This window comes from Drosophila takahashii, unplaced genomic scaffold (assembly GCF_030179915.1).
Source record: "Drosophila takahashii strain IR98-3 E-12201 unplaced genomic scaffold, DtakHiC1v2 scaffold_134, whole genome shotgun sequence".
Lineage (NCBI taxonomy): Eukaryota > Metazoa > Arthropoda > Insecta > Diptera > Drosophilidae > Drosophila > Drosophila takahashii.
This window is the reverse complement of record NW_027221652.1, coordinates 9,320-24,024: the sequence shown is the minus strand read 5'-3', so window position 1 is coordinate 24,024 and position 14,705 is coordinate 9,320. Positions and strand designations below refer to the sequence as shown.

The following is a 14,705-nucleotide window of genomic DNA, read 5'->3' as shown; positions in this document are numbered from 1 at the left end:
CGTTAAATAAGAGCGGAGGGATCCGATTCACACACTGTCCCTATCTACTATCTAGCGAAACCACAGCCAAGGGAACGGGCTTGGAATAATTAGCGGGGAAAGAAGACCCTTTTGAGCTTGACTCTAATCTGGCAGTGTAAGGAGACATAAGAGGTGTAGAATAAGTGGGAGATATTAGACTTCGGTTTGGTATCGTCAATGAAATACCACTACTCTTATTGTTTCCTTACTTACTTGATTAAATGGAACGTGTATCATTTCCTAGCCATTATACGGATATATTTATTATATCTTATGGTATTGGGTTTTGATGCAAGCTTCTTGATCAAAGTATCACGAGTTTGTTATATAATCGCAAACAAATTCTTTAATAAAACGGTGCATTTATGTATTTTTGATTTGAAAATTTGGTATAACTCCAATTACTCAGGTATGATCCAATTCAAGGACATTGCCAGGTAGGGAGTTTGACTGGGGCGGTACATCTCTCAAATAATAACGGAGGTGTCCCAAGGCCAGCTCAGTGCGGACAGAAACCACACATAGAGCAAAAGGGCAAATGCTGACTTGATCTCGGTGTTCAGTACACACAGGGACAGCAAAAGCTCGGCCTATCGATCCTTTTGGTTTAAAGAGTTTTTAACAAGAGGTGTCAGAAAAGTTACCATAGGGATAACTGGCTTGTGGCGGCCAAGCGTTCATAGCGACGTCGCTTTTTGATCCTTCGATGTCGGCTCTTCCTATCATTGTGAAGCAAAATTCACCAAGCGTTGGATTGTTCACCCATGCAAGGGAACGTGAGCTGGGTTTAGACCGTCGTGAGACAGGTTAGTTTTACCCTACTAATGACAAAACGCTGTTGCGACAGCATTCCTGCGTAGTACGAGAGGAACCGCAGGTACGGACCAATGGCACAATACTTGTTCGAGCGAACAGTGGTATGACGCTACGTCCGTTGGATTATGCCTGAACGCCTCTAAGGTCGTATCCGTGCTGGACTGCAATGATAAATAAGGGGCAATTTGCATTGTATGGCTTCTAAACCATTTAAAGTTTATAATTTACTTTATAAACGACAATGGATGTGATGCCAATGTAATTTGTAACATAGTAAATTGGGAGGATCTTCGATCACCTGATGCCGCGCTAGTTACATATAAAAGCATTATTTAATACAATGACAAAGCCTAGAATCAATTGTAAACGACTTTTGTAACAGGCAAGGTGTTGTAAGTGGTTGAGCAGCTGCCATACTGCGATCCACTGAAGCTTATCCTTTGCTTGATGATTCGATAATAAACATAAATTTAATTGTGTTTATTTTGTTTGGCTTTTTTAAGTCAGAATATATATATATATAAAATATATATTATAAAATAATAATTATATTTAAATAAATTTTATTTAAATATATTTAACAATGGTAGCCATATGTATCGTCATCCTATTAGTGACGCGTATAAAAATATTCTAAGTCCGAACATGCAAATAAGAGACATATGCAAGTATATGTACTTCTTAAGGTAGCCAACTGAATCGTCATCCTATTAGTGACGTGTATACAAATATTCTAAGTCCGAACATGCAAGTAAGAGACATATGCAAGTATATGTACCTCTTAAGGTAGCCAACTGAATCGTCATCCTATTAGTGACGCGTATACAAATATTCTAAGTCCGAACATGCAAATAAGAGACATATGCAAGTATATGTACCTCTTAAGGTAGCCAACTGAATCGTCATCCTATTAGTGACGCGTATAAAAATATTCTAAGTCCGAACATGCAAATAAGAGACATATGCAAGTATATGTACCTCTTAAGGTAGCCAACTGAATCGTCATCCTATTAGTGACGTGTATAAAAATATTCTAAGTCCGAACATACAAGTAAGAGACATATGCAAGTATATGTACCTCTTAAGGTAGCCAACTGAATCGTCATCCTATTAGTGACGTGTATAAAAATATTCTAAGTCCGAACATACAAGTAAGAGACATATGCAAGTATATGTACCTCTTAAGGTAGCCAACTGAATCGTCATCCTATTAGTGACGTGTATAAAAATATTCTAAGTCCGAACATGCAAGTAAGAGACATATGCAAGTCAATGTTCCTCTTAAAATAGATGATTGAATCGTCATCCTATTAGTGACGTGTATAAAAATATTCCAAGTCCAAACATGAGTTATATGGATATGAAAATAATATTAAGTTCTAGTATGGATATGAAAAAAATGAGTTATATGGATATGGGAAAAATAACAAGTTCTAGTATGGATATGAAAAAAATGAGTTATGTGGATATGGGAAAAATAATAAGTTCTAGTATGGATATGAAAAAAAAATGAGTTATATGGATATGGAAAAGAATACAGAGTTCTAGTATGGATATGGAAAAATGAGTTATATGAATATGGGAAAAATGATAAGTTCTAGTATGGATATGAAAAAATATTGAGTTATATGGATATTAAAGAAATAATAAGTTCTAGTATGGATATGGAATAAAATGAGTTATATAGATATGGCAAAAAATTTAATGTTCTAGTATGGATATGAAAAAAATTAGTTATATGAATATGGGAAAATTTATAAGTTCTAGTATGGATATGGGAAAAATAATAAGTTCTAGTATGGATATAAAAAAATATTGAGTTATATGGATATTAAAGAAATAATAAGTTCTAGTATGGATATGGAAAAAAATTAGTTATATTGATATGCTAAATAATGAGTTATATGCATATGGGAAAAATACTAAGTTGTAGTATGGATATGGGAAGAATACTGAGTTCTAGTATGGATATGGGAAAAATAATCAGTTCTAGTATGGATATGAAAAAATATTGAGTTTTATGGATATTGAAGAGATAATAAGCTCTAGTATGGATATGGAAAAAATTAATTATATTGTAATAGTAAATAATAAGTTATATGGATATAGGAAGAAAATTAGGTTCTAGTATGGATATGAAAAAAATTAGTTCTATGGATATGGGAAAAATAAAAAGTTCTGGTATGGATATGGAAAAATATTAAGTTATATGGATATTAAAGAAATAATAAGTTCTGGTATGGATATGGAATAAAATGAGTTGTAGAGATATGGCAAAAATATAATGTTCTAGTATGGATATGAAAAAAATTAGTTATATGAATATGGGAAAATTTATAAGTTCTAGTATGGATATGGGAAAAAGAATAAGTTCTAGTATGGATATGAAAAAATATTGAGTTATATGAATATTAAAGAAATAATAAGTTCTAGTATGAATATGGAAAAATATTATTTATATTGATATGGTAAATAATGATTTATATGGATATGGGATAAATACTAAATTCTAGTGTGGATATGGAAAAAACGAGTTATATGGATATGGGAAAAATAATAAGTTCAAGTATGGATATGGAAAAAAATTAGTTTAATAGTTATAGGTATGGAAAAAAAATTAATTATATAGATATAGAACAAAAAATAAGTTATATGGATATGGTGGCATCAGTACGAAATATGCCCAATTTACATACACCGGAGCCGCAGTACGATAAATACCCAATATTTAGACGTCGTGGCCAAAAACATATATAGGGAGGCAGTGCTCGCCGACCGGCCGTATTGTTCAAAATTTATGTTTATCATATTATTTTGGCAATGCTATATATAAATGATATCTTATACATATAATTCAATTATAGCGATATGGAAATACCATATTATATGTATAAAGAAAAAAAATGTATAATAAAATATACATTGACATACAAATATGGCTAGTTGTATGGATATGCCGTATTCATTATATGGATACGGCATATAGATTATATAAATATGACCAAAAAATATTTTATATTGATATGGCAAATAAAGAAATTACTTGAATATGGAAATAAAAGAAGTTATATTGATATGGAAGAAAATAATGAGTCATATAGATATGTTGGCATCAGTACGAAATATGCCCAATTTACATACACCGGGGCCGCAGTACGAAAAATACCCAATATTTAGACGTCGTGGCCAAAAACATATATAGGGAGGCAGTGCTCGCCGACCGGCCGTATTGTTCAAAATTTATGTTTATCATATTATTTTGGCAATGCTATATATAAATGATATCTTATACATATAATTCAATTATAGCAATATGGAAATACCATATTATATGTATAAAGAAAAAAAATGTATAATAAAATATACATTGACATACAAATATGGCTAGTTGTATGGATATGCCGTATTCATTATATGGATACGGCATATAGATTATATAAATATGACCAAAAAATATTTTATATTGATATGGCAAATAAAGAAATTACTTGAATATGGAAATAAAAGAAGTTATATTGATATGGAAGAAAATAATGAGTCATATAGATATGTTGGCATCAGTACGAAATATGCCCAATTTACATATACCGGGGCCGCAGTACGAAAAATACCCAATATTTAGACGTCGTGGCCAAAAACATATATAGGGAGGCAGTGCTCGCCGACCGGCCGTATTGTTCAAAATTTATGTTTATCATATTATTTTGGCAATGCTATATATAAATGATATCTTATACATATAATTCAATTATAGCGATATGGAAATACCATATTATATGTATAAAGAAAAAAAATGTATAATAAAATATACATTGACATACAAATATGGCTAGTTGTATGGATATGCCGTATTCATTATATGGATACGGCATATAGATTATATAAATATGACCAAAAAATATTTTATATTGATATGGCAAATAAAGAAATTACTTGAATATGGAAATAAAAGAAGTTATATTGATATGGAAGAAAATAATGAGTCATATAGATATGTTGGCATCAGTACGAAATATGCCCAATTTACATACACCGGGGCCGCAGTACGAAAAATACCCAATATTTAGACGTCGTGGCCAAAAACATATATAGGGAGGCAGTGCTCGCCGACCGGCCGTATTGTTCAAAATTTATGTTTATCATATTATTTTGGCAATGCTATATATAAATGATATCTTATACATATAATTCAATTATAGCGATATGGAAATACCATATTATATGTATAAAGAAAAAAAATGTATAATAAAATATACATTGACATACAAATATGGCTAGTTGTATGGATATGCCGTATTCATTATATGGATACGGCATATACATTATATAAATATGACCAAAAAATATTTTATATTGATATGGCAAATAAAGAAATTACTTGAATATGGAAATAAAAGAAGTTATATTGATATGGAAGAAAATAATGAGTCATATAGATATGTTGGCATCAGTACGAAATATGCCCAATTTACATACACCGGGGCCGCAGTACGAAAAATACCCAATATTTAGACGTCGTGGCCAAAAACATATATAGGGAGGCAGTGCTCGCCGACCGGCCGTATTGTTCAAAATTTATGTTTATCATATTATTTTGGCAATGCTATATATAAATGATATCTTATACATATAATTCAATTATAGCGATATGGAAATACCATATTATATGTATAAAGAAAAAAAATGTATAATAAAATATACATTGACATACAAATATGGCTAGTTGTATGGATATGCCGTATTCATTATATGGATACGGCATATAGATTATATGGATATGACCAAAAAATAATTCATAAAGAAATTATATGAATATGGCAGAAATAATTGGTTATATTAATATGATCAAATAATACTTTATATAAAAAAGTGAATATCTTTGGTTGGGTGGCAAAGAGAATTAAATATGCCCGATATATAGACGTCGTGGCCAAAAACTACTATAGGGTGAAGTGCTTGTCTGTTGGTCTATATATATACATATAATATTTTATGCGTACACATTATTATTATAGATAGTTAATATCTATCGTATGGGTGGCAAACGGAATTAAATAATTTCGATATTTAGACGTCGTGGCCAAAAACTACTATAGGATGGTCAGTGGTTGTCCACCAATTAATTATTGAACAAACCATATGAATATCATATGCTGTTGTCAATATAATGTATATCAATAATAATAAAAAATAAGGATGGTACAGTAAGTAGTCCATCTACTATTGAACAAAATATATTATAATATATACTTTTGTTATCAATAGAACAACATATATTAAAATCAAAATATTATCCGTATAAATTTGTTTCTTAAATGAAATTAAGACTTGGCTACGCGGTTAATATTATAAACCCATGATAATAAGGTGAAACAGAGGTCAAGTTTCTATTATATATAGAATAACAAATTGTTTCCGACTTTTATCGTTAATCTTTGGTGGCAGGTATATATGATAATTTATATTAAATTATTATATCCCCTGTCGTTTGGGCACAGAGTATCGCTTGCCGGTACAATGTGTTTACAAAAAGCATTATAATAAAATATAATTGCAATATTAGTGATCAAAATAATTTCATATGCGCTCGGTTTTATATCATATATTACCAGAGAGTTATATGGAAAAGATAAATTTTAAATTTATCATCAAAATGCAAATGATTTAACTCAATATTTATATTGGTTAAACAAAAATTGTACATGTGTGGATACAATAATTATGTATGTTGAACAAAAATGATATTTTAGAATGAAATATGTATATATAATATAATAAAAACTTATAGAAAGAACAATATATATTGAAAATTGTGTTATAAAAAAGTTGTACTTTTTCTTTAACATCAATTATAAACTTGTTATATTAGTGGCGAAACAAGTAAAAATTAAAGAACGTATACGAATGCCATATAAAAATGGCCGTATTCGAATTAAAATAGAATTATTTCACAAAGCAAAAAAAAAATATTGAATTAAAATCAATATTTAAGAAAAAACGAACATATAATATGGAAATAAAATCTATTATATTTATATTACTAATTTCTATTCAAAAAATATGAATGAAATATGAACGAAAACATTATTCTGGTTGATCCTGCCAGTAGTTATATGCTTGTCTCAAAGATTAAGCCATGCATGTCTAAGTACACACGAATTAAAAGTGAAACCGCAAAAGGCTCATTATATCAGTTATGGTTCCTTAGATCGTTAACAGTTACTTGGATAACTGTGGTAATTCTAGAGCTAATACATGCAATTAAAACATGAACCTTATGGGACATGTGCTTTTATTAGGCTAAAACCAAGCGATCGCAAGATCGTTATATTGGTTGAACTCTAGATAACATGCAGATCGTATGGTCTTGTACCGACGACAGATCTTTCAAATGTCTGCCCTATCAACTTTTGATGGTAGTATCTAGGACTACCATGGTTGCAACGGGTAACGGGGAATCAGGGTTCGATTCCGGAGAGGGAGCCTGAGAAACGGCTACCACATCTAAGGAAGGCAGCAGGCGCGTAAATTACCCACTCCCAGCTCGGGGAGGTAGTGACGAAAAATAACAATACAGGACTCATATCCGAGGCCCTGTAATTGGAATGAGTACACTTTAAATCCTTTAACAAGGACCAATTGGAGGGCAAGTCTGGTGCCAGCAGCCGCGGTAATTCCAGCTCCAATAGCGTATATTAAAGTTGTTGCGGTTAAAACGTTCGTAGTTGAACTTGTGCTTCATACGGGTAGTACAACTTACAATTGTGGTTAGTACTATACCTTTATGTATGTAAGCGTATTACCGGTGGAGTTCTTATATGTGTTTAAATACTTGTATTTTTTCATATGTTCCTCCTATTTAAAAACCTGCATTAGTGCTCTTAAACGAGTGTTATTGTGGGCCGGTACAATTACTTTGAACAAATTAGAGTGCTTAAAGCAGGCTTCAAATGCCTGAATATTCTGTGCATGGGATAATGAAATAAGACCTCTGTTCTGCTTTCATTGGTTTTCAGATCAAGAGGTAATGATTAATAGAAGCAGTTTGGGGGCATTAGTATTACGACGCGAGAGGTGAAATTCTTGGACCGTCGTAAGACTAACTTAAGCGAAAGCATTTGCCAAAGATGTTTTCATTAATCAAGAACGAAAGTTAGAGGTTCGAAGGCGATCAGATACCGCCCTACTTCTAACCATAAACGATGCCAGCTAGCAATTGGGTGTAGCTACTTTTATGGCTCTCTCAGTCGCTTCCCGGGAAACCAAAGCTTTTGGGCTCCGGGGGAAGTATGGTTGCAAAGCTGAAACTTAAAGGAATTGACGGAAGGGCACCACCAGGAGTGGAGCCTGCGGCTTAATTTGACTCAACACGGGAAAACTTACCAGGTCCGAACATAAGTGTGTAAGACAGATTGATAGCTCTTTCTCGAATCTATGGGTGGTGGTGCATGGCCGTTCTTAGTTCGTGGAGTGATTTGTCTGGTTAATTCCGATAACGAACGAGACTCAAATATATTAAATAGATATCTTCAGGATTATGGTGTTGAAGCTTATATAGCCTTCATTCATGGTGGCAGTAAAATGTTTATTGTGTTTGAATGTGTTTATATAAGTGGAGCCGTACCTGTTGGTTTGTCCCATTATAAGGACACTAGCTTCTTAAATGGACAAATTGCGTCTAGCAATAATGAGATTGAGCAATAACAGGTCTGTGATGCCCTTAGATGTCCTGGGCTGCACGCGCGCTACAATGAAAGTATCAACGTGTATTTCCTAGACCGAGAGGTCCGGGTAAACCGCTGAACCACTTTCATGCTTGGGATTGTGAACTGAAACTGTTCACATGAACTTGGAATTCCCAGTAAGTGTGAGTCATTAACTCGCATTGATTACGTCCCTGCCCTTTGTACATACCGCCCGTCGCTACTACCGATTGAATTATTTAGTGAGGTCTCCGGACGTGATCACTGTGACGCCTTGTGTGTTACGGTTGTTTCGCAAAAGTTGACCGAACTTGATTATTTAGAGGAAGTAAAAGTCGTAACAAGGTTTCCGTAGGTGAACCTGCGGAAGGATCATTATTGTATAATATCCTTACCGTTAATAAAAAAATTTGTTAATACAAATTTAATACAAATTACCAATATATATATATATATACATAATAATTATAATAATAATTATACCAAAAATATGATCTTAAAAGTAAAAGATCAAATAAATTTCGAACAAGCAAATCGAAATATTGTAATAATATAATATTATTACAAATAAATTAAATAGAAACAAACATAAAATTCGAACAAGCAAATCGAATTATTAATATAATAAAATATATTTTATATATTTATTATAAACTTTTGTGTGTATATGGACCATAATATACACGCGTTGCGAGATGTATTGGCCAACTAATTTGATGATGATCATACATTGGATAATGCAACAACCTAAAATATACAATGTTGTACCTGGTTTCAGGTTAATGTTTTATATAAAATTATCAATATATATTAACAAACAAATGCCATTACAAATAATACTTTGATATATATTGTTTATATAAAACTAAGACATTTCGCAGCATTTATTTTAGGTATATAAATACATTTATTGAAGGAATTGATATATGCCAGTAAAATGGTGTATTTTTAATTTCTTTCAATAAAAACATATTTGACCAAATTTAAAACCAATATTATAAAACTCTAAGCGGTGGATCACTCGGCTCATGGGTCGATGAAGAACGCAGCAAACTGTGCGTCATCGTGTGAACTGCAGGACACATGAACATCGACATTTTGAACGCATATCGCAGTCCATGCTGTTATGTACTTTAATTAATTTTATAGTGCTGCTTGGACTACATATGGTTGAGGGTTGTAAGACTATGCTAATTAAGTTGTTTATACAAATTTTATAATAAAATTTTATAAGCATATGGTATATTATTGGATAAAAATAATTTAATTATTTTATTCATAATATTAACAAATATATGAAAAACATTATCTCACAATAGTAATTAAACTTTGAGAAAAACGAAGAGGAATATTTTCTTTTTCAATCAAATAATACTGAGAAATGTCTAGCATAAAATATTATCTAGAATTGTCTCTTATTAATGATTTGAAATATGAAAAACGTTGACAATATTATTATTCTTCGTTAATTCGTTACAAATAAATGCCATTAATATATATATACGTCAGCTTTAAACGAATTTAATAAAATGTTTTATCATTATATATAAAGAATTAATTGCAAATAAAAGTTATATACAACCTCAACTCATATGGGACTACCCCCTGAATTTAAGCATATTAATTAGGGGAGGAAAAGAAACTAACAAGGATTTTCTTAGTAGCGGCGAGCGAAAAGAAATCAGTTCAGCACTAAGTCACTTTGTCTATATGGCAAATGTGAGATGCAGTGTATGGAGCGTCAATATTCTAGTATGAGAAATTAACGATTTAAGTCCTTCTTAAATGAGGCCATTTACCCATAGAGGGTGCCAGGCCCGTATAACGTTAATGATTACTAGATGATGTTTCCAAAGAGTCGTGTTGCTTGATAGTGCAGCACTAAGTGGGTGGTAAACTCCATCTAAAACTAAATATAACCATGAGACCGATAGTAAACAAGTACCGTGAGGGAAAGTTGAAAAGAACTCTGAATAGAGAGTTAAACAGTACGTGAAACTGCTTAGAGGTTAAGCCCGATGAACCTGAATATCCGTTATGGAAAATTCATCATTAAAATTGTAATATTTAAACAATATTATGATAATAGTGTGCATTTTTTCCATATAAGGACATTGTAATCTATTAGCATACCAAATTTATCATAAAATATAACTTATAGTTTATTCAAATTAAATTGCTTGCATTTTAACACAGAATAAATGTTATTAATTTGATAAAGTGCTGATAGATTTATATGAATACAGTGCGTTAATTTTTCGGAATTATATAATGGCATGATTATCATTGATTTTTGTGTTTATTATATGCACTTGTAGGATTAACAATGCGAAAGATTCAGGATACCTTCGGGACCCGTCTTGAAACACGGACCAAGGAGTCTAACATATGTGCAAGTTATTGGGATATAAACCTAATAGCGTAATTAACTTGACTAATAATGGGATTAGTTTTTTAACTATTTATAGCTAATTAACACAATCCCGGGGCGTTCTATATAGTTATGTATAATGATATTTATATTATTTATGCCTCTAACTGGAACGTACCTTGAGCATATATGCTGTGACCCGAAAGATGGTGAACTATACTTGATCAGGTTGAAGTCAGGGGAAACCCTGATGGAAGACCGAAACAGTTCTGACGTGCAAATCGATTGTCAGAATTGAGTATAGGGGCGAAAGACCAATCGAACCATCTAGTAGCTGGTTCCTTCCGAAGTTTCCCTCAGGATAGCTGGTGCATTTTAATATTATATAAAATAATCTTATCTGGTAAAGCGAATGATTAGAGGCCTTAGGGTCGAAACGATCTTAACCTATTCTCAAACTTTAAATGGGTAAGAACCTTAACTTTCTTGATATGAAGTTTAAGGTTATGATATAATGTGCCCAGTGGGCCACTTTTGGTAAGCAGAACTGGCGCTGTGGGATGAACCAAACGTAATGTTACGGTGCCCAAATTAACAACTCATGCAGATACCATGAAAGGCGTTGGTTGCTTAAAACAGCAGGACGGTGATCATGGAAGTCGAAATCCGCTAAGGAGTGTGTAACAACTCACCTGCCGAAGCAACTAGCCCTTAAAATGGATGGCGCTTAAGTTGTATACCTATACATTACCGCTAAAGTAGATGATTTATATTACTTGTGATATAAATTTTGAAACTTTAGTGAGTAGGAAGGTACAATGGTATGCGTAGAAGTGTTTGGCGTAAGCCTGCATGGAGCTGCCATTGGTACAGATCTTGGTGGTAGTAGCAAATAATCGAATGAGACCTTGGAGGACTGAAGTGGAGAAGGGTTTCGTGTGAACAGTGGTTGATCACGAGTTAGTCGGTCCTAAGTTCAAGGCGAAAGCCGAAAATTTTCAAGTAAAACCAAAAACGCAATATATACAAATCAAGCTAATATAATATACTTGAATAATTTTGAACGAAAGGGAATACGGTTCCAATTCCGTAACCTGTTGAGTATCCGTTTGTTATTAAATATGGGCCTCGTGCTCATCCTGGCAACAGGAACGACCATAAAGAAGCCGTCGAGAGATATCGGAAGAGTTTTCTTTTCTGTTTTATAGCCGTACTACCATGGAAGTCTTTCGCAGAGAGATATGGTAGATGGGCTAGAAGAGCATGCCATATACTGTTGTGTCGATATTTTCTCCTCGGACCTTGAAAATTTATGGTGGGGACACGCAAACTTCTCAACAGGCCGTACCAATATCCGCAGCTGGTCTCCAAGGTGAAGAGTCTCTAGTCGATAGAATAATGTAGGTAAGGGAAGTCGGCAAATTAGATCCGTAACTTCGGGATAAGGATTGGCTCTGAAGATTGAGATAGTCGGGCTTGATTGGGAAACAATAACATGGTTTATGTGCTCGTTCTGGGTAAATAGAGTTTCTAGCATTTATGTTAGTTACTTGTTCCCCGGATAGTTAGTTACGTAGCCAATTGTGGAACTTTCTTGCTAAAATTTTTAAGAATACTAATTGGGTCAAACCAATTAGTTCTTATTAATTATAACGATTATCAATTAACAATCAATTCAGAACTGGCACGGACTTGGGGAATCCGACTGTCTAATTAAAACAAAGCATTGTGATGGCCCTAGCGGGTGTTGACACAATGTGATTTCTGCCCAGTGCTCTGAATGTCAAAGTGAAGAAATTCAAGTAAGCGCGGGTCAACGGCGGGAGTAACTATGACTATGTAACAAATGCCTCGTCATCTAATTAGTGACGCGCATGAATGGATTAACGAGATTCCTACTGTCCCTATCTACTATCTAGCGAAACCACAGCCAAGGGAACGGGCTTGGAATAATTAGCGGGGAAAGAAGACCCTTTTGAGCTTGACTCTAATCTGGCAGTGTAAGGAGACATAAGAGGTGTAGAATAAGTGGGAGATATTAGACTTCGGTTTGGTATCGTCAATGAAATACCACTACTCTTATTGTTTCCTTACTTACTTGATTAAATGGAACGTGTATCATTTCCTAGCCATTATACGGATATATTTATTATATCTTATGGTATTGGGTTTTGATGCAAGCTTCTTGATCAAAGTATCACGAGTTTGTTATATAATCGCAAACAAATTCTTTAATAAAACGGTGCATTTATGTATTTTTGATTTGAAAATTTGGTATAACTCCAATTACTCAGGTATGATCCAATTCAAGGACATTGCCAGGTAGGGAGTTTGACTGGGGCGGTACATCTCTCAAATAATAACGGAGGTGTCCCAAGGCCAGCTCAGTGCGGACAGAAACCACACATAGAGCAAAAGGGCAAATGCTGACTTGATCTCGGTGTTCAGTACACACAGGGACAGCAAAAGCTCGGCCTATCGATCCTTTTGGTTTAAAGAGTTTTTAACAAGAGGTGTCAGAAAAGTTACCATAGGGATAACTGGCTTGTGGCGGCCAAGCGTTCATAGCGACGTCGCTTTTTGATCCTTCGATGTCGGCTCTTCCTATCATTGTGAAGCAAAATTCACCAAGCGTTGGATTGTTCACCCATGCAAGGGAACGTGAGCTGGGTTTAGACCGTCGTGAGACAGGTTAGTTTTACCCTACTAATGACAAAACGTTGTTGCGACAGCATTCCTGCGTAGTACGAGAGGAACCGCAGGTACGGACCAATGGCACAATACTTGTTCGAGCGAACAGTGGTATGACGCTACGTCCGTTGGATTATGCCTGAACGCCTCTAAGGTCGTATCCGTGCTGGACTGCAATGATAAATAAGGGGCAATTTGCATTGTATGGCTTCTAAACCATTTAAAGTTTATAATTTACTTTATAAACGACAATGGATGTGATGCCAATGTAATTTGTAACATAGTAAATTGGGAGGATCTTCGATCACCTGATGCCGCGCTAGTTACATATAAAAGCATTATTTAATACAATGACAAAGCCTAGAATCAATTGTAAACGACTTTTGTAACAGGCAAGGTGTTGTAAGTGGTTGAGCAGCTGCCATACTGCGATCCACTGAAGCTTATCCTTTGCTTGATGATTCGATAATAAACATAAATTTAATTGTGTTTATTTTGTTTGGCTTTTTTAAGTCAGAATATATATATATATAAAATATATATATATAAAATAATAATTATATTTAAATAAATTTTATTTAAATATATTTAACAATGGTAGCCATATGTATCGTCATCCTATTAGTGACGCGTATAAAAATATTCTAAGTCCGAACATGCAAATAAGAGACATATGCAAGTATATGTACTTCTTAAGGTAGCCAACTGAATCGTCATCCTATTAGTGACGTGTATACAAATATTCTAAGTCCGAACATACAAGTAAGAGACATATGCAAGTATATGTACCTCTTAAGGTAGCCAACTGAATCGTCATCCTATTAGTGACGCGTATACAAATATTCTAAGTCCGAACATGCAAATAAGAGACATATGCAAGTATATGTACCTCTTAAGGTAGCCAACTGAATCGTCATCCTATTAGTGACGCGTATAAAAATATTCTAAGTCCGAACATGCAAATAAGAGACATATGCAAGTATATGAACCTCTTAAGGTAGCCAACTGAATCGTCATCCTATTAGTGACGTGTATAAAAATATTCTAAGTCCGAACATACAAGTAAGAGACATATGCAAGTATATGTACCTCTTAAGGTAGCC

General features: G+C 33.6%; 3 non-coding genes across 3 annotated transcripts; all 3 read left to right on the top strand.

The window, feature by feature from the left end:
- Positions 1-6,923: 6,923 nt before the first annotated feature.
- On the top strand, positions 6,924-8,918 carry LOC138914171 (small subunit ribosomal RNA). The gene has a single exon (XR_011420040.1). It is a non-coding gene; the product is annotated as a small subunit ribosomal RNA (ribosomal RNA).
- Positions 8,919-9,541: 623 nt separating this feature from the next.
- On the top strand, positions 9,542-9,720 carry LOC138914174 (5.8S ribosomal RNA). Its single transcript, XR_011420042.1, has one exon. It is a non-coding gene; the product is annotated as a 5.8S ribosomal RNA (ribosomal RNA).
- A 398-nt stretch (positions 9,721-10,118) lies between these two features.
- On the top strand, positions 10,119-14,068 carry LOC138914175 (large subunit ribosomal RNA). Its single transcript, XR_011420043.1, has one exon. It is a non-coding gene; the product is annotated as a large subunit ribosomal RNA (ribosomal RNA).
- Positions 14,069-14,705: the final 637 nt, after the last annotated feature.